Genomic DNA, 22,474 nt, shown 5'->3' with positions numbered 1-22,474 from the left:
AAATACTAAATCCTTAAAACAGCAAGGATTCAGGCTGATGCAGCTTGAAACATCAATTAGGTCCACCCTTGACCTGTGTTTGATTGGCAGATGTGCACATCCTAAACTCTTAAACCTCTCTTGTACCCTAATTGTGCGGTGCCTGCTGCTGCATACAAGTTCTGCTACAGCGGGTGTAAATGGCATCGGCACAAGCTGTTGATAATCGCCGTACCTGCGAGCTGAGCCTTTTTCACACTGTGCACTAGTCAGAAGTGCAGCCACCAGCGTGCTACTGCGAGCAAAGCCCTGTAATGTAGCAGCTTGGCAAGGGAATAGTTTCCCTTTTATCTCTTATTAAAGGGGATCAGGTGTTTGCCCATGAGAACCACACTCTGAGCTACATGACATTTTTTTTTTTTTTTCCCCTGGAATATGCCCATAAACTAGATATGTGTCTGTTTAAATAAGCATAAAATTATAAGTATCCTGCAGCAAAATGAGACAGCAGCGTTCAGGAGTAACGTGGATGAAAAGCCCATTCTTTTCCACTTCCATGACTTTGGTGGTGAACTTTGAGTCTATCAAGAGTTTTCAAGGACACAGAAGAAGGGTGCCTATAACTGGCAAAGCCTTTTTAGAATAACCTTTTTGATGTATTTGGTCAGAAAGTAGCACTACAAGTGATGTGATTTCTATTTACATGCACATCTAACCTCCCTAGTATGCTGGCAGCTTGCTATGTTAAAGAGCAGTATCTCTCCCCAGGTTTGACTGTACACCCTGTACTTTTTCAGATGACAGAGAGGACTTTGCTATTCTTTGAGTTGAGAGTGAATAGCATCATTAGTTGCACAGGCTTTAGGATTCCCCTAGTCTTGAGTCTTCTTGTTTTAAAGCCTTTTATTTCCCGAGACAGCTGCAAGGTGTCCATTCAAGGATTTTGCTTTTTTTGATTTATATTTTTATACACTCGAATCTCAATTGAGATATCCCAGCCTCATTCCATTTCTGACCTTACACTATCAAAGCAGACTGACCTTTCATCTCTCAGGGCTGGGCTGGATTCCATCCCAGGTTATGGAAGCACCGGGGCAGAGCTGCAAAGCAACCCATCAACTGAATCCCAAGGAGACGCTTCATGGAAAGTTGCTGTCGGCCATGCGAGCCCGCTCAACTCTCCACCCTTTGAACTTCTGACTCCGCTCTTGTTTTTAACTGAGGGTTTGCTTTGGGTTCACTTTGTTTTCCTCAGAAAATCCTGTCCGTGCCGAGCGTGTCGACCTTGCAGATGGCATGGAAGTGGATGACATGGGGCTGAGATCTGCAGACAATACTGAAAGTTGTCATCATTTTTTTCTGAAAAAAAAGGCAGCTTCAGATAGGAGTGAGCTTGTTGGCAGAGAGTCAAAGTTCCTGAGGGACAGGCACCTGCTTCTGGTCATTGTTCTCCCTCTACCACACCTGTAACCATGAGGATATCCAGGTATTCGATGCCCTCCAACCGCAGCCAAGAAAATCCAGTCTGCAACAAGGCAACACCCAGGGACTGACACTTTTGTGTCATGAATCTGCAAGTGAAACACACCCAGATGAAATAAATGCCTTATCATTACATTATTACTAGTTTTTTTACTTTTTTTTTTTTTTTTTTAGGTTAAAAAAAAGAAGATGCTATAATGGAATAGCCTTACAATCAGACTCACACTGAAGAAAAATGCAGCTGCCATGTAAATTTCCTACCAAAAATCCTTTCACTGTCAGAAAACTTCTGTTCTGCTCTGAGCAAGGTGCTTCTCTCAAATCAACACCTTTAAAAAATACCAGTGTAAGTAAGAGAAAAGCAACCCTAATTCAGGAGAAACTGAGGCAATTTGAGCCAGTATAGGCTGGATTAGCTTCCAGCTTTGAAGCCAGTTAAATAAACCTCTAAACAGTCCTTAGTACTTGCTTAAATAATAAAGGAAAAAAGAATAGAGGTTTTAAAGCTGGAGGTCTATAAAATCTCTATTCCTGCCCTATTCAAGAGCCACCCTTAGCTGCTGCTGATGAGAGCAAAATTGGGAGCAAATAATACTACCATCCTCCTTTCTCAATAATGCCTTTAAAACATATAAGTGGCAGTTGAATTAGCCTATTTATAAGACTTCTTTTTTCCCCCTGACTGTAAACTCCTAATGACTCTCCGTTACACAATGCAATTCAATATGACTCAAGCTTCCAGGGGTCTTGATCCCCTCTAGATAGTGTACCACAAAAGTGATTTATAAACTACAGTCTGAGAAAGTCACAGAGACTGAAGTGATTTGAGAAAATAGTTCAGGCTTGTAAGTGAATACAAGTGCTATGAATTCCAATGACAGAATAATACCCCCCTCCCCAAATCTTTTTCTAGCCTCATTTCATACAACAGAGAGAAAAGGTAGTGTTGAAGGAAAGGGGTGGGAGGAATAAAAAAGCCCAAAGGGGATAAGAAAATTGAGAGCTGTACGGAGAGGGCTAATCAGTCATACACCAAAGTAAGCTTTTTTTTTTCCCCTGTGTGGTTTTTTTTTTTTCTTTCTTTCTTTTTTAGTATGAAAAAGTGTAATGAGAGCCTGTTTGCATTGCAGATCATATCGGTGAAACTGAGCAATTTTGAATGAAGCACTCTGGCTGAAGGAGGCAGGGAAAGAGGTAATAAAAGCACAGACTGCCGATAAGCTGAACTCAGATATCAGGTGTATCACTGGAGGAGAAAAATACATATTTGTCATCCTACCTCCTCCCCAAACTGAGTGGGCAGTAAATCTATATTCTTGTATTTTCCTTTCCTCTGAAGGAATCTATATCTCAAAAGTTATTTGGGATCAAATAGCAGAAAAAAAATAAATTAAAAAAAAATCCCAAACCAGTTCCTTCTTGTGACACAGATTTTCCTACCCAAATTTCAATAAGGGGCTGTTATTTTGGAGTCTGTTCCCTTCCCCCTCCCCTTATCGCCTCTCACTGTCTTTCATACTGAGGCGTTTGGGCTAAAGACAGCCAGGGAGCTAAATATATATTAATTAGAACTCTTGAGGCTGCCATCAATGAGATACAATTATCCCAAACTGTTGCTATTACAGGCTCTGATAGCTTCATTTAAATTCCTGAATAAAACATGAAATATCTTTAATGAGAAATGAATATAGTTGTCAGGAGGGAGTAGTTGTGATATTGTTACTAGTTGAGATATAGAAGATGAAGACATAATATGAATACCTTCGACTTTATATAAAAATGATGGCTGTTAGGCAAAGACAGATCCTCCTTCAGAGACTTCGTTTAGGCTGCATATCAAAAAACATATAAAAGAGAAACATATCTCCTGCAAGGAAATTCTGCTACCCAAAAAGCAGCTGGGACTGCTGTTTCAGTGCAAAATGCATCTGTTACAAGGTGTAACGCTGGCATAAAAAACCTCCTTACTATTAAGGTGAATGTAAACAAATCATGTGAAGCACAGTGAAATATTCCTGTTGTCTTGTTATTCAATGGCTGACCAGGGGGTTCAGCATGGAAAACTCTCTCCCCCACACTCAACTGCGCATTCCCTTGTTCTTATTTCTTTTTCTTTTTCTTTTTTTTTTTATTATTATTATTTTTAAGACAAATGTCAATGAGGGAGCAGAGACATGGTTCTCTCTCCCTTTCAAGGCAACTGAAAGACACAAGGCCAGGCTAGCAAAGAACAGTTCTTTAAATCACACTGTCAGGGAGATGGAAGCTGCAGCACCTCTTCATTCCTCCACAGCTACTTGATGGACTGCACTCGTCATACTAAAAATTCACCCTTGAGCTGCAGTGGAGGTCTCCTCACCTGCTGTTATTTTACTGAATCTACAAGGACTCCCCACTCCTTTCCATACGACTCATGTATTTCTCCCTTTTTTTCTTAAAGTGAGTTTTTCCACATGTTTTAGGCTTTTCATCCAGAAGTGTTTCCAAATCAGACCACAGAGAAGGGGCAGCACTGATCCCACCGTGGTCCAGGAAACCCTCACCCTCCTGGTCCCACCAGCTGATGTTCTCTGCTCCAGAATCACTGCTGGGGTGGAGCATCGGAGCTATTTAACAGCAAGTACCATCACTTATACTTCAGTGTAGGTCGCAAAGTGAAGATGATTATCATACTAATTGAAAGGGCATGGGAAACACTAAGGAAGCACAACATAATTATCCAAACTGGAAATTGCCAGGTCGTTCCCATTCTTGTGAGATCCTCTAGTGACCACAGAGAATGGTCAGAACCTCAATTTAAAGCCTCAGCACAAGTTTGCATCAAACATTTTTACATCAAATCAATTAATTTGTATGTCCTGAATATTATTTTTGAGATACTTGGAGTGTAGTGGTTCAGTTTCTTCTACAAGTGTTTCTTTGCCTGTATTCTCTAGACACAGAGAGAGAAAATTATCTCAGGGATACAATTCAATTTCTCTTAATCAACACCTCTCTGCTTCATCAAGTAAAGCATGTTTAATCCATTTAGAGCTAGTTGTCAAGGAATACACACTCTAATTAATATTTTCCTGAAGATGTTTATACATGACAGTATAATAAATTAAACAAGGAAAGTGAAGGAGTGAAGAGTTCCTAAGTGCCTTTGCTAGACTGGACCAGAAGAGATACCTCCCATGGACTGTGTTTCTCTTTTACCCGATCACCCAGGGACATGTGAGCTTCAAGACAAGATCTTATAAGAGACAACGGAAATTCATACATCTGAAGTGTATTCTCTTCTTTGCAGCCCATGTTGCTGTTTAAGGATGCTGCAATTATGGCAATGAATTGCTGAGTCTCAAAACTTGCCCTTCCAGAAATGGACCAATACTTACTGGAAGGTTCCTAAGATGAGAGAAGAGTCACCTAATGTACCATAAAGCTTATTCTGTCCTTGCATTTGCCATGTTTGTGAGCTTGAAGGCTCACAAGCTCGGATATATGTATTCTCACCCCAGAATGTGAAAACGGTTACGACTCAACCTTCCAAAACTGGCCACGAAACGACTTGGAGGGAGAAATGCGCAGCCACAGGACCAAGGGTACAATACAACCTCAGCCACAATACAAATACCTGAATGTCAATCTAAATATTTATGCCATATTTACGTGCCTTAGATTTATATTAACAACAACCATGCCTGGGATAAAAAGCCAACTTTAATGTGAAATATTGCAGCCCAAAAGCAAAGAGTTTGTATTAACAAGTGATTCCTTCTTTTTTATGGCAATTTTGGGATCCCCTTGAGATAGTCAAACTTGCTGAAGCAAACACTCACCCCTCATTGCATAAGTCATCCTTAAGGAACAGAATTAAAGACCTCAGAGCCTGACACCACAATCATCAAGTACAATTTTACAGCCCTAGAATCAGTGATACTAGGGTGATATCCAGTTATACTAATTTTATTTATGTGGTTTATTTCCTCCAAAAATTAATTTTATGTTCTTAAAAATTGCTGGATTGATAGCCCTAGCAACTGAACCCATCCATTAACACAAAACATACAAGACAAACAGTGACTCCGCAGATTTTTTTTCCTCTCTACCATTTAACACAGAACTCAGAGAGCACGTCTGAAGAGTGACAAGATTCTCCAGAGACCCGTTCAATGTTTTTACTCTTTTCTGAGACGACATCCATGGTGTCAGCCGGCTGCGACCAGCTGCAGCGGGGATATTTCTGACGGGAGCGGGCATTTTTTCCACAAGGCAATGACTTTTTGACTGGCCCCTTCCAGTTGCTCAAATCTTAAACTGTAGTTAAAGGGGGAAAAAAAAAAAAAGCATTACCCAAATTATGCATGTTTACTGTAAAATCACAAGTTGTTTTCTCCGTTCAGTAGGTTTAACCCAAACTCTCCCTCTTTTTCCTCATCTCAGCTGCTCCTCCCAGCAGGATAGAGTCGCAACACTGGTCTGTTTAGACCCTGGCAGGTTTGGGGTGTATTTCTGCTATATGCTAGGCAAGGCAGGAAAGCTTTTTTCGGGGAGAAAGCTTCAACAATCTAAGTGGCACCAAGAACTCAATGGAGGTGATGGATACAGAAGCTAAGACATGTGAGCTGTATGGACGGTAGCAAATTTGAGAGCTAACCATTGGGCTTAATGGAAATAATTAATAAATGTGTGTCATTTGCACCAAAAATCTTCTCTTTGGCTATCCTTCAAACTCAAACTCCCCCTTCTTCTTTCACTCCCCTTCAAACTTTTCCCAAAATTCACCCCTTGCTCCCAGGGCTGGCACCAGAGGGAGGGGGCAGAGCAGCCTGCATGTGGTCAGATAAGACATACACCTTTGCCCTCATCTCAGGAAAATGTTGCTTCTCTTCTCTTTTCTTCCATTGTTCTCTTTTTTAACATAAAAACCTTTCTGACTGAAGGTACCTGTTTATTCCTATATCCTGAGAAACCCAACAACAAAACACTTACAATTACTTATTGTTACGGCTTGGGGACAAGATTACATCTCTAAGTTTATAAAGCAGCAGCAACATTTTCCACTAAATACAAATGATTTTAATAATCAGCATTATATTTGCTTCTTTCAGCAGGGTGCCTTGTCATTACTTTAACGATAATAACACCCGCTTTTCATTTGCTAAGTGTTATTATGATTATTATTCAAAAGCTTTACTATAATTAACTAACTGAGCCTCACAACACCCCTGTGAGTCAGGTAAAACAAGAATTATGACTCCCCCATTTTTTACCTGGAATCACAGACATGGGAGGCTGAATATTGTGACAGAGAAGAGGTTTGGATTAAAACCAGCAGTTCTTGCCTCAAAATTCCATACACAAACCACACCTTGAATTGTCAGCCTCCAGCTCACCGTCTAGTGCTGTCAATTCGAATGCACCACGATGACATTTTGGAGAGTCAATAAGAAAAAAAAAGGAAAAGGAAGAAAAGAGACTTGGCAATCACTAACAATGCCAAGACACCTTGCTCTCTGCAGTTTAACAACCTCCTTTGGCAGCTCCCACTCCTGGTTGGTGTTGACTCCTGAATCCTGAGCACTCATGTTCAGTGCATGCATCACACACATCTGTATCTATACTGGCGACAGCTTCTGTCTATAATAGCCACCTGTGAGACTAAGGGAGAGGCATTAAAAATTAAAGAACCGCAGAGTAGATTGGAAGCCAATCCTGGGTTTATAGACAGGGAAGCGTTTGACAGGTGGTCTCTGCGAAAGAAGTGGCCTTAGAGACATGTTTCTCTTGATTTTTATTTTTTAATTAACTTTTATTCTCAGTATTATCATGTCCTCCCCCCACATACTTCCTTTCCTCCTCTTTTGCATCCTGGAACAGTGTTTAACATACCAAACTCTCACCACAGTGCAATTATAGGTACCTTCAGCATTGCAGTCCCAAAGGGACATTTTAAAGCACCTTTCTTCCACCTACATCCTGTTGCCAGCCATCCACCCAACAAGTACATAGACCTTGACATATGCACATAGTCAAACCACAGGACTTATCAAATTGAGACAACTGGGTTGTCCTGTACCCTACTATAGCAACACGTCCAGCAAAGCCTGGAGTCACAGAGGCCACTCGGTGATGAGCAGCAACCCAAACCCTGGAATTAGAGGCCACTCAGCGATGAGCAGCAACCCAAGCCTTAGGTCAAGCATGTGACTGTTAAGCTCTTCCACATGTGCCATTCAGGCCCTTCCTGTTTGGGTTTCCCGTACCGGTTTTACACCTCTCGCCTCACATAAAACCAGATGACCTCAGAGAGACCAGGAGGGCCATCTCCATCACTGTCTATGGTGTAGAATTCATCTCCTGCCATAAAAAACGCTTCCTCACCTTCCCTCCTGCTCACCCCTCACATTCCCGCTTTCAAGTTAATTGGAATAACACATCTGCAGCCAAACAACAGAAACCGGTGCATCCCCTCCAGGCCCCCCCTTCCCACTTCCCACCCCCCCTGGCTTTGCTTCATTGACTCCTCCAAACCCACCGCATTTAGATGGGAGCACTTAACCTTCTGCAGAATATCTTTATGCTCCATTTTCCCTTCCATTAGGAAGGAGATGAAAGCAAGTAGAGGATGCTTTTGTACAGCTGCTGTTGCTGCCAGCAGATGTGCTCTCCCAAATCTATATGTGTTTTAAACAGAGACTTGAATACTTCCCTGTGGGGGGGGGGGTTTGGGGTGGAAGGGACCTATGGAGGAATCTTAAGCAATGCTGAGTATAAGCCCAATGCAAAGGTTTACACACAAATCAGAGCAATTTGTACTCACGCTGTCCCACACTTTCTTTCACTCTGCTAACCAAACCTGCTGCCCTTATGATATTTTGAGTCTGATTTTCCAGCTTCTATGTAAGCATAACAATGCAAGACTCAAATTGAGGGTAACTGTAGGACTTTATCACAGGAAAAGATCTGTTATGAACCTGCTAAGCTTTGTCACGGTATTCACCACTTTACTCCCAGATTGAAAATCACTTTTTTTTTTCCCCTAAGAAGAGTTCATTCATGGCAACGATGGAAATATATATATATATATATATATATATATATATATATATATATATATATATATATATTGAAATTCACTTTCTAAATACATAATAATAATTTTAGAAAACCTGAAAACAGACTAGAAGCTTGAGCAAGAGCAGAAGGTACTGCCCATGCAATCGATGAGCAACCGGAGTTTGTTTGTGTGTGTTCCTCATTGCATCCCACTGATAGTCAGAGCTGAGTCTAATCTTGGGAAGCTTCAAGTGCAGGAAAGATGGCTCTAATGAAAACTGTTTAAATTGTGTCCTCCCAGGAGGCATTTCACCCACTGCAAAGTTGCAGGCACCTCTTGTGTAGGCAGCAACTAAGCATAAGTGTAATGTAGCAGGAAATCAAGACTTTGCTGCTGCTAAACTACCAGATGTATTTTAGGTGGGAAGATCCTGTTTGGAAGCTGTTCAGTTCACAGTTTGTGAAGGATTGGGAGGAAAGAGTGCCCCATTCCTTGGTACCCAACCCTTATCAGCTCAAGATGGTGTTAACAAAGCCAGGCTTTGGAAAAGGCACATTCTGGTTACAGGTTTCAGGCAGCCAGGGCTCTGCAGCAGTGCATGGGGGGGACATCTAAGAGCAGGGCAGTCAGAGGGGACCTATCTCTGCACAAGGCTCAATCCACAAAAGAATCACTTTGGTGGCCTGCCCAGCTCTACTAGCAGCTACAATCACTCTTCCCTCCTTAGCGCCATCAGGACCAAATTGAAGTTACATGAATCTCTGTCTTTCTGTCCCTTCCCTTATTGCACCAGAGGCTCAGAGAGGCTGGCTCTGCCTTAGCAGTCTCATTGTATTAGCTTGATAAACCACCCATTTACCTATAATTCAACAGACTCTGAAATTCCTTGTGGCTATTGCAAAATAAGAAAAATAAATAATAATATGCCTTAACAAGCATCAGTTGAAATACCCAGGATTTGATGGACCCGGTGATAAACAGCAGATTTACTTTCCTGGGAACACAGACAAACTAATCAGATTTAGTTGGCAGCTATGAAAACAAAACCGAGGGGATGCTCAGCGCCGGCTCGCACAATCACCCCGTCCCTGCTAACGCAGAGGGGCATAAAAGGAAAAGGACATTAAAAAGATATTGTATTGTCATGTCCCTGTGCTGGATGCAATGCCCTGGCACACTGACAGCTGGCTGGCAGCTTTCCATCCTTGGGAAGGGGCATACTGGTCCACACAGCCCAGACAGCAGTTTAACCCCAGGGTCAGAGGCCAGTCAGGCGTTATCTACCAACTGGGCACATTTCCTCCGCATCTGTGGCTTCAATATTACTGAAAAGATACTGACAGGAGGATGAGAGCTAATGGAAGCTCCTCTGGTATTTAGAAATTTAAAGGCCTGCATTCATTTTTAATGGCCTTGCAAACTGTCTTTAAAAAAATTAACAAATACCTAAACCAAACCAGTCAAAAGCAATTTACATTGTGTGAAAGAAAAATGGTTTTAAGTTTTCCCTTCCTGATATTTCTAGATTTTCAGCTGCTGGACAAGAAGAGGATTCTTGTGTGCTTTGTTAAGTTAAGTGTAATTTTCAGGATAGCATTCTGACTATGAGATGAATTGTACTATTGTGCCTTGGGTGTACACTATTAAACTTTTATTGCACAGGACAAAAATAATTCCTACCTCAGTAAGGTAAAAACTATCATTATTTCCTCCCTGTTCTCCAGCACAGGTGAAGTTTGACAGACCCTTGTCATTCTGCAGGAGGCTCAGGACTAGCTTTTAAGCCAAGCGCTTATCTGCTGCATCCCTGAGATATTTTAAAGCCACTCTTGGTTTCCAGCTGTCTTGGAGGTGCCAACACTCTATCAACTGGAGCAGCTCTAAATCTGATTGCATTTATGGTGCCTGCAAAACCAATAGGGAGCTACTCCAATATCTCACAGCCAGGTTATGTCCCATCTGCCAGACACCAGGATGGAGAGGGCAGAGACATCAGTAGAGCCCTCCTGTGCTGCCAGTGACTGCTGGTGGGTATCCCAGGTCGCAGAATCATAGCATCATTTTGTTTGGAAGAGACCCTTAAGATCAGTGAGTCCAACCATAACCTAACTCCAGCACTAAACCATGTCCCTAGGAGCCTTATCTACACATCTTTTAAACAACTCCAGGGATGGTGACTCCACCGCTGCCCTGGGCAGCCCAGCTCTCCCACCAGGACAGCTGCTTTGCATCGGCATGGGCTACCAAGCAGCCCCTGCTGCTACAGATCGTAAGGCCAAGGTCTGTCACAAGTGATAAAATAAAACCAGGTGCAATTACCCTTGTATAAGCTGAGCTCCTTTTATTGATTATGCTACAGCATTAATTCTAGAGTAATGCAACTGTGGATGGAGCCAAGAAGACTGTCTCCAGCATAGGATGCTCCAATGTTTTTAGGTGTACTGCAATTTAATCTTATTTCTTTTGTTATCTTTTAAGATAATGAAATCCAAACATTACCTGATTGGACACTATTAATGGACTAAAGTAGTTTTTTTTCTCCAATGTGCTTAGCTATTTATTAGACAGACCTCCCCCAAAAGATAGTTACCAGAAGACACATCATAAGGACTTTTTTGCCAGTTCTTATGAGTCACTGATATTTACTGATTCCTTCTCACCCATATCATGAAACTATCCCCATGACTAACATCTTTACTGGCATCCTCTGTGGAGGGGTAGCCAACACCAACATAGCCTCTGCATTTTCAAGATGACAGAGATGGATGAAGTATTTTTCCCATCCCTTGTGTCATTTCCCTCCCTCCATCTACAAGGCTGGTCCTTCGGAGAATCTCCTCATGGGGGTTTTGTCTAGACTACCCTTTAACTGGCTCTAGCAACAGGACTTCTTCCATTTCTCCAGGGAGATCATTCCATCACCTGACAGACCTCACTGTCAGGAAAAACTTCATGATATTCACCCTACCTCAGCATCCTCCCAGAGCTGCGCTCAGATAATACCACGCACAACCAGAGCTGCATATCACATCCACCTCAGCACTGTGCTTGCACATGGACCACACTTCCAACAGTCCTGTTAACTTCCGTTTGTCAAGCAGTAAACTTTTTTCCTTTCAAAGCCTTAAATAAACATAATTCTTTTCATTTACTCCTTTGACTGCACATTAACTTGATTAGCTTATGGTAAACAGTTTTGATAGCAGTGGAAGAGGGAATATAACCTTTTGGGAAGCCACAGAAAACAATTAATCAGATGTTTTTAATTTATTACAGGGACAAAAAAGTGCCTACAGATTTTCTTTAATAAACTAAAAATTCAGAGTATAGAAAAATGACTTTTCCAAATGATTGTTTCAAAAGAAATCAGTTTAGATTCCTTTACTGTCAGGGTAATAACATTAAATAGAGAACAACAGGTTAATAAAGTAGTAATAGACATATTAATAATGAGTAAATCAATTGTTATATACTATTTATACTAATCTATGCTACTAGAACTGATGCACTTTAAATAATCTATAACATGTTGTTCATGAACTCAGTATTCTTCTCTATTAATAATTTACTAAGACTTTATAAACTATTTATAATTGCATTCTTTATATAAAAATATGATCTTTGATCAAAAAGTGAATGATAACTTGGGACAGTCTCTACTGGTCTAAACTGGTGACACACAGAAAACCACCATAGATCTGCTGAAGCAACATCTGTATAATAATTTTCTTCAACTGGTTTTGTGTCTCTTAGAATACCTGATAGGCAGCCCAGATTGATTTGTAGTTTTGCAAAACTTGGTAGCGAAAGATACTTAGAGTACGACTAACAGTCTCAGTGTGTTTGAAAAATCTCCTTTCATCTGCTAATTTGGAACCACGTTAGGAAAACAGGCTAAGAGAGGATCACTTAGACTATCCTTATGCTATTATTATTATTATTATTATTATTATTATTATTATTATTATTATTACAGAATTGTGAATTCTCTTCATCTTACCGGTCCTGACCAGGCACAGACACAACTGGAGAGATGCTGAGAGGAAATGAATTAAGATGATTTTGTCGACCAGCAAAGGTCAATGATTCTCCAGCTTCATCAAACTGGAATTGCTACAACTGTATTCTTCCAAAGAAAGATCCACCAAGTCCTGGAAAAAGGAACATCAAAAATCTTGTCAAAAAAAAAAAAAAAAAATCCATTAAGTGCCACAGAGGAAAGAAAGAATCTGGTTTATTGATCAGGCAAGGAATTACTAGAATGCATTAAGAGAAGTGGTTTTGGTAAAAATGAAAACAACAGTATAAACGTTGAAAGCACTGATAAAAGTCTGTGTAAAAAATTCATCTAGTTCTGGTACCTGCATGTAAGAATAACCATCTTACTAGGACAAGTAGAGAGAAATTATAAACACATGACAGAAATGCAATGGCTCTCTTATGAAGAGGTTAAGGGACTTGGTCTTCTTTAAACAGCTAAAGATTAAAAGAGGTTATGATAACACTCCTTAAATGTATTCATGGTTCAGGCTAGTGGAGCCAGGGGAACAGTAAAGAAAGATTATTTAAGTTAAAGGACATTATTGAAACTAGATCAGTTAATCATAGATTGGCCATGAATAATCTTACCATGAAAATTAAAGTACAAGTATTGATTATTGAAGCATTGAAACTCTGTTACGGTTTTCTGAAATTAAGCTGTTATATTAAGGAATCCGAACTGGAATTTGGTAAGACTCTGAAAGGCATTGTATTTCCAAGGAGACGTGGATCCTGCATGCCAAAATTTCCCCAAAGGGTTGAAAAGAGACTGGATTGCTCTTTATTAGCATTTTATTTATCTTATGCATCAAGTTTCTGTTGTTACTTCTGGACAGCAAGGAGGATTTATCTCCCCTTCACCCTTTTTGTCTTCTGGCAGGCTTACAGGGTCTGTCTGGGTTCACTTTTGGCCTTTCTTTGAAGTATTGCTGATCAGCCATCATGAGGAACAGGGTGTAGAAAGATGCAGTGGTACACTCACATATCCACACGTCCCCAGCTTAGATGGAGGCTGCAACTCATGGATGAACTCCTGGGAGCAGCATAAACTTTGCTGAATACACCTAGATAACATAAACATGCTTTATTTCTTTAGATAACTCAATAGTACAATATATGAGTGATGGGGTAAAATAGAAAATGGAAAGAAAATTCTTCTGGGTATTTGAACTACCTATATTTGATTTTGAACTCAATCCCCACATGCTTGCTAGATGGTCTGTCTTAGTTTGTGTCTGAATGACCTTTGATGGCTTGAATATCCTGGACCCTTCGGAATCAAGTTTGGGGCTGCAATTCTCCCTCTCCGGGGGAAAAATAACTTCAGAAAGAGAAGGAACAGAAGAAGAATTTGTTATGGCTTGTAGATTGGGTGATTTATCCAGTTTGGAAACAGTGACAAAAATGCGATATGCTGTTTCCCCAGAATAAGGTTGAATGGTGGAGGAATTTAGCCAACCTTTTTCAATAAAGTTTGGTGGTTTTGTGTTTTTTATTTTTTTCCTTAATTATTGTTATTGCCAGCTCAGGCCCATCATTTAGCTATGCTTAGGAGATTAACTTTTTCCCTCCCTCCCCACAAAGTACTTTCTAACAATACTTAATAATTTTGCTGGAGGAGTGGCCCAAGTAACTGGAGTGTTCTCTCCTGTTCTGTCCTCCCACGCACAACTCAATCTTCCTCTGTGCTCGCTCAGGAACACCAGCCTCCTCTTTCATGCGTCTGTGCTATAAGTGGAAAGAGGATTTGACTTAAAGGCACACTGACAACTTCTTTAAAATCCTCAGTTAATTTGTTGTCAAAGTCATTCTTTAACATAATTTGGGGGTTTTCTTTCAAGTGATGAGAGAGCGAGGGATCTGTTACATGAAGGAGAATTAATTATTCCCAGTCATTACTGAAAATACAAACACAACCAGGTTGCGTTAGAGCAGATGAAATTGATTTTAAACAAAACTGAACCTGACCATTCGAGTTTCATCGCCTCCTCCGTGGCAATGACAGCAGCCTTTCTCCGAGGCAAGCCGCCTTCTCCCGACTTCACTTCTTGTTCAACAGAATTAAGTATTAATCTGGCCACTTGTAGAGAAAGCTGAAAGATAACCCTGTTTGCTCAGACCGTCTCAACTGATTAAGTCTTGTTTCCCAACTCATTGGGAAGATATATGAGGGTGACAAGCTTTTGTCTTGCAGAGATCTTCACATTTGAAGTCTGTAAATTCTCAGCTCACTCTTAGCATCCCTGTTTCTCCCTTTAAATAGACAGAAACTTAAACACCAAATCTGAAATTTAGAACAGAAAGCTCCAACTTTTGTCTTCCCAAAGGCTTGCTAAAACATTTCTGGCACCCCTTTTGTAATCTGCCACTTGACGTTATTCCTTTCCTGCTAAAAGAATTTAGGATACAAGTTTTGTTGTTGTTTGTTTTTTAATGAAAAAACACACTATTAGATCCATTTGCGTAGAAAACCAACACAGCAGTAAAGGCAGCATAGGAGGCTGCTAAATGCTGATGAGAGCTGAGGCATATTAACCAGGTATAAATGTGCTGCTGTACTCTCTGGCTTTGAAAGGATTGCTAAAAGGTTTCCAAACCTTTCTCTCATGGCATGTAACATACACAGAGTGGTGCAGAGGAGTGTAATTAACTCCACACTGGCTCTTCCCTGCCTCCATAGCTGTATTAGGAAGGATTGTGTGAGACTGATTCAGAGTTATTCCATTAACAGAAAAAAAGAAAAAATAAATGGTGATAACCTGAAACCTCTCCTGGCACATGTTTGCAGCCCCAGAGTGTCTCTTCAGACCACACAGAGACCAAACTCCTGCTCATGGCAGTCATAGAATGTCCCAAATTGGAAGTGACCCACAAAAATCATCAAGTCCGCCTCCCGTCCCTGCATAGGACAACCCCAAAATTCACACCATGTGTCTGAGGGCATTGTCCAAACACTTCTTGAACACTGTCAGGCTTGGGGCCATGACTGTGCCCTTGGGGAGCCTGCTCCAGTGCTCCAGCACCCTCTGGGTGAAGAACCTTTTCCTCATGTCCAACGTATGCTGTGGTCAGGGCTGTAAGGTAGCCAAGGGAGCAGCTGGGGAAGCAGAGGGGTTGGAGCCAGCAGTGGAACGGGACACACAGGACAAAACCTCAGCAGCACATCAGCCATCTCTCCTCAGGCTCCTCCTGCCTAAAAATACTTGGGAGAAAAGGCGGAGTGGTCAAGAGATGCTATCCATGGACACTGAAAGAGCAGTTGGAGCAATTTAGGACTCCAGGAATGGCTTAATTTGAGGTCATGGCACATGGTTGGCCTAACACCAAATTCAGTGGCCATTGAAAGAACTTGAAGACATCTTGGAACCTGCATCAAGGCCAGGCTTGCTCCATAGACAGATGTGACAGCTAAGTTACCCACATATGACACTACTTACAAGCAGAAACAATCAGCCTAGATAGAATATTTTGCAAAACAGCTTCCATCAGGCGCCAGTAGCTTTTTAAATATTAACCAGCGAGATCTGCTGGCTGCCTCTCGGGGATTACCGTCTCTGACACTGGTGATCCCAGCGTGTCAGCATAATTTAGCAGCCAAACCCCGGCTGCCAGCAAGCGGCTTGCAGATGTGGATTTTAATTAAAAATATTTAATTTTCAGCTCCGAGTTCCATTTGCTCTACCTGGCATTATGTTTTCTGCTGCTTAGCACAAAAACCGCTGCAACGCTGCTCTGAGGAAACCTCAAACAGCTTCTTCTGCCTATGGCAGCTCCACCAAATGGCCCTGTGGAGCCCTGTTTTGTGTTCAGCCATAATAACCAAAATAGAGAGCTTAAAATAAAAAAAAAAGCCATTTGTGTCTCAGAGCCTACCTTATACCAGAGCAATTCACTTGGAGACGAGCACTATGGAAGGTACACCTTTCTAGCCCCACCAAGACACATCCCTGGAGAACCTGTTTATTGTTTTTCATCCACAGGAGACTTAAAACTCTGGGTGTTGCTCAAATCTAAGGGAAAAAAAAAAAGAAAATAAAAGAAAGCTGAGTTTAAATTGGCACCTCAGGGTTGTAGCATCTACTGTTTGACAACTGGCTCCAGAGTCCAGCTGATACTGTGGTCCTTTTGCTTGAGATGAGTTGTGTTCCCAGAGCTCCTGTGGCCTCATAGGCTGGACCTCACGTGGTCCAGTGGGACCTTACAGAGGTCCTTCTGCATGCTATTTTCCTCGCCAAAAAAGATAAGACAATTCTTTAGTGAAAAGTTGCTGTTTCACTTTTTATTACTCACCACTTAATTTATGCTGTTTCAGTTCATTCAGTGTGAGTAGTTTTATATAAAATCTTCACTAATAGACTTCTACATCTGCAGATATATACTGAATGAATCCCTAACCAAATGTGGTTGGTATAAGCATTAGTATAGGTCCTAGTCATAAATAAAACCAGATTCTACCCTTGTTCTCTGATTGCATGTTGCAACAGCATAAACAAGTGTCTGCCATAGACAGACACTTTCTTTAGAATTTAGCAGAGAATTTTGATTATTTTGGAAGCTGTATATTACAGATGATAAATATCTGAAAATACATTTTGAGATTACCATTTAGGTCCTAGGTTTTTAGTGAGTGTGAAAAAAGGAGAAAAACAGAGCAGAAATCAAGAAAAGAACCCAAGGACAAACAGGCTTCACTGTGCCAAATACCCAAATAATTCATTATTCAGCTGTTGCTAATTAAAATTAATAGATAAGAATTTTGATTATGCAAAATATTTTGAAACTTTATTGGGCTTTTTATGTCTATTTTATTTTTAATGATGAGGAGGTTCATACCTCTTCATTGCTTTGGGGAAGATAAATAAGGAGTCCTACATGCTCTAAAGAAACTCCTGTTAAAGGGCACATACAACTTGCTGACCGAGGTGCCAGTAAGAACTCATCCACAGAGAAAGACTTTGTGAACTGTTTGGGGGAAGGACACTACATGGTTGTGTATCACCTGATGCAAGGGAGGCATGACATATGACCCTTAACACAAATGGAAAAATAAACATCAACAAGACAGATTGAAGAACACATCAGAAACAGTAAAAATAAAGTTAAAAATAATCACTGGTAACATTTAGCCTGGAGTGCTTTTTGCTTTGTTATTCTATATTGACAATCCCACCTACAAATGGGTCTCTAAGACTTTTTGACTTGTAGACAACCCAGTTTGCCCTACAGACCTCAGTGTATCCATTGTCACCCATGGGAGGGCCCCAGGGCCTTTGCTACCCTGCATCTTTGGGGATGGATCAAATGGCTCTCAGACGAGAACAAAACCAGACATTTTCCAACCAAATACCTCTCAGGTCACTGAGCAATGCTCTGGTGGCTCTGACTCGCCAGCAAATGCCCATGATGAGGCACATCAATAAGTAGCTTTGCCTGAGGAACCTTCCTCCTCTAGGGTTTCTGTGTTGATGGCAGGAGGAGACACGTGCCCCTGCCTCAGCCAGCACCGTGCATGGTCCAGCGAGCTGGTGCAACCACTGACACAGGCTGGGTGCGTGCTGAGATCCCAAACTGCAAACTGGGGCATCTGCAGCTTGGACATAAGCTTTGATCCACCAGCTAGTAAGGAAGGTAGAGAGGGCAGAGGTATAGCTGGCTAAAGGAGAGCGAACGAGAAAGCACAGAAGCCCCCCCTAATTGCCATAGCTCCACAATCACCGCTGATGAGTGCCACCAGCCCTTGCAGAACAGGAACACCAGTGGGCTTCGAATGCAGGAGTTTCAAACTGGACTTCAGGGTGAATTGCATCAGCACCTGCCTGTTACTGCATTGAAGTCCCAGAGACCAGAGCCCTGTACAAAGCCTAGTCCCTGACTATAAAAACTTACAGCCTTGAGACTTACAATTATTCATTCAGATGAGGGTTATGTCAAGAGTTACTGCTTGAGAAGGCAATCAGGTACTGACACAGGTGATGCACAGCAAGGACATTTGGGGAATCTCTCAAGATCACTTGGTGAGTGCTGCCATAGGGTCCAGAGCATAGCTGCTTCATCACTCCCTTCCTGGCTGTCATGTTGAAGGATAATAAGATAATATCATGTATTTGTTCATACTCCATGAAAATAAGCTGTATTACCTCTACAGGGGAACAAATCTCTTCTACAGCTAAATCACACTGCATGAATACCTGTGGAGTGGCTTCTAGAGTTTCTCAGGAAAGAGCAGCCAGGTTCTACAGAGCACCAAACCCTTGTTCCCACCCATGTCACCTGGCAGACTGGACAGCGGAGATTGTACCATGTCTGTGCTCCTCCATTATAGGATCCCAGACAGAGCCTCTAAGAACCACTGCTGGCTCTTTTGTCCTTGTGTCCTGGAAGATTCTCCAATAGTGGCTTATAGATTGGAATTGGCTACCCTGGATGGACAAATATGATCAAAGGTTACTTTGAACATTGGGTAGCTTTTCCAGCTCTTCTAAGCAGCTCCAAGACACGAACAGAGCAAAGATGAGGTGCCCAAGTCCCTCAAGGAGAAAATCTCCAGGCTAATAATATTCAAATCTTTTTGAAGTAGTGAAAGAGAATATATACTGAGGCAGCAGGCATTCAAAAACTTCTCAGAGAGAGAACATTCCCTTTCCCCCTCATCTCCTGCCTGACACACCACAGCCACCTCTCCTTCCTCACCATACATGGGATGAGTAGCAGACCACGTACCCAGCAAACCCAGAAAGGGGCAGCTCCAAACCTGTATTCAAAGCCAGGTCAAATGTCTTTATCTCCTTCCCCAGTAAAATATGGCATGACTTTAATATAGTAATGATGTTCTGCATTAACTCCTTCTCCGAACAAGGACCAGTTTGTTGTCAGACAGAAATAGAAAAGGGTCAACCTTTCCTGCCCCTTCTACACACAACAATTCCTCCTTTCAGGGGCAAATAGCTTGAAAGATCCAGTTATCTAAGTGTTTTCCATGAAGAGCGACACCTCCACAACCAGACTCCTTCTCTCTCTTTTTTAGGCTATGAACAAAGTCCTTGGTGTTTTGGGCCAGCCACTTCTCCAATACAGCTTCTGTCATTATGGGGGAAAATAAAATAAAATAAAAATAAAAATAAAAAAAAAAAAAAAAAAAAAAAAAGAAGTGAGGGAGAAAAAAAAGAAAAATCTGCTCATTTTTTTTTTTAAAGTTCTGCAAATATTTTATACCCTCCTTTCTTTTTTTCTTTTTTTTTTTTTTTTTTTATTTTTTCCCCCCTTCTTACATTCACACAAGCAAAACAACAAGAGGGTCCTCTGATGAATGTGGCGGATCGCCATGGTTACGGTTCAGAGATGCAGCAAGAAGCAATTATGGTGGGACATAGTGGAGGGAAAAAAAAAGAAAAAAAAAAAGAGAAATGCATCTCTTTGTCAGAATTTCAGAACAGCTGTAATAACACTTTTGCACCCCAACCAGTGCAAAGTAACTGAAATATTGTGGCATGTTAAATGCCAACGCATTAAATACTGGGATTTCAATGTCACATTATTTAAAAAGACAGGAAGCATTAATTTCCAGCTGCACTTTCAGCTTGTTAAGTCATCTAGGGGGAATAGGGAAAAAGGAGCAAGTCCATGGCACAGGGCCTCACATTTTGAGGTGTGAAATAAAACACTGTTCAGCAAGCATTGGAATGCACTTGTAACAGATTTAATCTGACAGCAGCTGCGGTTTCCTATTTAAGCTTTGTGTGATTTATTTTTCCCTTTGGTGTTGGAGCTCCTGAAAGAGATGGCGATGCTCTCCTGACCTTTCCCAATCTAAGGATCTCAAAGCGCTTTACCCCCATATATTCATTTTCACAGCCCATGATGGGCAAAGGAGATGGGTTTTGGCTGTTCTCACACAGCAGGTGAAGCTCACTGGGTTCTGATCTTCTTAGCCCAAGGGTCACAGATAGGATGTTTTGATTTGAACCTCTGCAAGGACTGGGAGAAGCAGGAAATTCTTATTTTAAATGCTGTTATTTTAATATTGTATTGAAAATAAAAACTGCGTATCACAGGCTGGGATTACCTGTGAAGTGCGTATGTATTTGTAACATCTATTCCTCTGTGACCAGCTAAATAGTAAGATTCACTTCTTTCTTATTTGTATTTAATCTTGAGGGTTTCTATCATCAGTCTTACAGATCTATTTTTGGTGACAACAGCAGCATTAAGTATCGCCCTCCTCATACCTGTTGCATACTGCAGCCCCCAGCTGTGTTCTTATCTCCAGGCTATGAATCATACCAGGGATGAGATGCTGCTGAATTTTAACCCACAGAAAGAGGTAGAAAGTGAGAAATAACTGAGGTAGATCTATTCTCATCCTGTTCAACAAGAAGTTCTGCAAATTGTAGTGTCAAAGGTTGAAGGTAGAGGAAACTGTGAAAAGTATAAATGGTGATGTGCATGGCAAACATTGCTCCAACAAAAAACAAGGATGGGCAGAGCAATACAATGACTGACAGACAAAACAGCCTGAACAGGACAAAGATTAATGGTTTCCCAGATTATTTACCTTTTTTTCTGAACACTTCCCTCCAGTTATCTTTGTCTCTTCATGGAAAAGAGTTCTCAGATTACACATCCCAGCTTCAGTTTTCCTCCATCTGGTCACAGGAGCAAGCTCCTCCATCCATCCAGCGTTGAGTCACTGGTAGACTGAGGTAAAAATTAGGTTTCCAAATTATAGCAATGGACCACTGTTCCCCTCTTTTTCTGTATTATGCCCAGAAAAACTGAAGCTCCAGACTGCTTCCTCAAGCAAAAGAAGTCTGAAAAAACCTGTGTATGGAAAGAATGTGCTAAATTTGAAGGAAAATGAAATATTGCCAAGTCTTGTGGTTATATAGAGCAAGTATTTTGATATTTTGATTTTTTTTTTTTTTTTTTTTAGCACTAGCTTCTAAAATCAAAAAAACAGTATGAACATCTTAGTGTGACAACAGTGAAGAAACCATGAAAAATAGAAAGAAGGGACTGCTAAAGGTTCAGTAGTGAGAGGGAGCCTAAAAAAAGCCCCACAGAGCTTTACATTATTTTGATTTCTTAAAGCAATCCATGATTTAGAGAAGTCTGTCGCAACTTCTGAATGCTGGGGATACGCCACATTAGATTATGTACTTGAGAGGGACTGAGCGTTGGGGTTTTAGAAAAATTTGTCATAGGTGAAAAGAGCTCTGTGGAGTGAAACCATGATCTAATGTTGCAGTTTGTGCCTTCATTGGCAGCAACAGCAGAAGTCTCAAGAGGTAAACCAGCCCCAAAAAATGAACTCTCAATCCAACAGGTGGATGCACAGGGCGGTTGTGGTGTCTGAGTGTTCCTGTGCCAAGACACCTTCAAGGCCTGTATTCTCTCAGCATTGGAAATGTTCATCTGAAAAGAAATAACAAAATTTACCTGCAGTTTATGCTTGTATAGAGAAAAAAAAAAAAAAAAAAAAAAGCCTCAATTTCCCTAGGAAAATTATTGAAATGTTTAAACCCATTAAAACATTTTCCTGTATTGAAAATTGGAAACGTAAACAAAATGCCGTAAAAGACTCTTTTCCAATTAAATTTAATTTTGACCCAGAGCAGCTTCTTTTGATCAGCCCTCAGAGGGAGGTGGGTTTAACCTTTCCCTTGATAATTGATACCTTTGGAGGTTTGGTTTCCATTCCTTTTTTTCCCATCTTCTAAGCAGTTTCCAAATCAGTGTCAACCAGCCTAATCAGTGGGGCAGACTGGATAACTATCTCACCCAGCCTGGGGCTTCACCAAGAACATGGTACCTTCTCAAACACCAGACACAAAGTCAATTGATGAGGTACCAAGCAAGAAGACTGGTAAGGTGGATGAAAGAAGGTCAGCTTCTAAGTGAGGCTCAAAGCTGGGAGAAGACAGAGAGTGTTTG

The 22,474-nt window shown here is 41.1% G+C and overlaps 1 long non-coding RNA gene across 1 annotated transcript; it reads right to left on the bottom strand.

Moving 5' to 3' along the window:
- Window positions 1-1,443: 1,443 nt before the first annotated feature.
- Window positions 1,444-21,929, bottom strand: LOC135580558 (uncharacterized). The gene is made up of 5 exons (XR_010475355.1): window positions 21,096-21,929; window positions 16,418-16,554; window positions 13,527-13,608; window positions 12,504-12,654; window positions 1,444-1,550 (listed from the first exon to the last, which is right to left on the bottom strand). It is a non-coding gene; the product is annotated as an uncharacterized LOC135580558 (long non-coding RNA).
- Between the last annotated feature and the right edge of the window lie 545 nt (window positions 21,930-22,474).

The sequence above is a fragment of the Columba livia genome, chromosome 11 (assembly GCF_036013475.1).
Source record: "Columba livia isolate bColLiv1 breed racing homer chromosome 11, bColLiv1.pat.W.v2, whole genome shotgun sequence".
NCBI classification, from domain to species: Eukaryota; Metazoa; Chordata; class Aves; order Columbiformes; family Columbidae; genus Columba; species Columba livia.
This window is presented reverse-complemented; position numbering and strand designations above follow the sequence as displayed.